This window comes from Plasmopara halstedii (assembly GCF_900000015.1).
Source record: "Plasmopara halstedii genome assembly, contig: Scaffold_816, whole genome shotgun sequence".
Lineage (NCBI taxonomy): Eukaryota > Oomycota > Peronosporomycetes > Peronosporales > Peronosporaceae > Plasmopara > Plasmopara halstedii.
This window is the reverse complement of record NW_020187732.1, coordinates 976687-977328: the sequence shown is the minus strand read 5'-3', so window position 1 is coordinate 977328 and position 642 is coordinate 976687.

Here is a 642-nt window from a genome sequence, read left to right as displayed (position 1 = left end):
GATTATTGCCTCAACGAGGCTCGCGTGTCTGCTAGACACTGCAACTTGGTTCGTTGGAATAAAACGACTTGCGTGCTCAATTAGCCCTGTGTCAACGACACTGAAGTCACCAAGTGTCGCTAGTTCTGACAGCGAACACGTGCAGAGCCCAACTTCGTCTCCCGCACGCGGTACAGTGTCGGACAGTGCGTCCGCGGCTCCGGGGGATGTACATCCTAGGCTCGATGAGCACGAGTGTCGAACTACGCGCACGCTATCAATGACGAGTGACCTCGTAGGTCGACTACGAGTCTGACACTCCTTTTCCCGCATGGGAAGACGAGGAAGGCGAGCTGCGCCGGCGGCGTGATACGAGTCCTGCTCTCGCCTTGCGGAACCCATGTCCGTTTCCTGACTTCGTGTTATCCAAGGGACGTGGCATAATCACCAACGACCTCGACGGGACACAAAGGCGGCAGCTGGAAGCTGCACGTAAGGCGGCTCTGAAGTGCGCCCATCCACGGTCGGTCATTGACCCTCGTGTAGAATATGGCTTCCGCGCCGATCCCGCTTTGGAAGCGAAGGACGCGGTAACTCGAACGTTACGCGTCCACATCATCGGGCCCCGGCCAGAACGGATGATGATCTTGCCACATGAGAAGA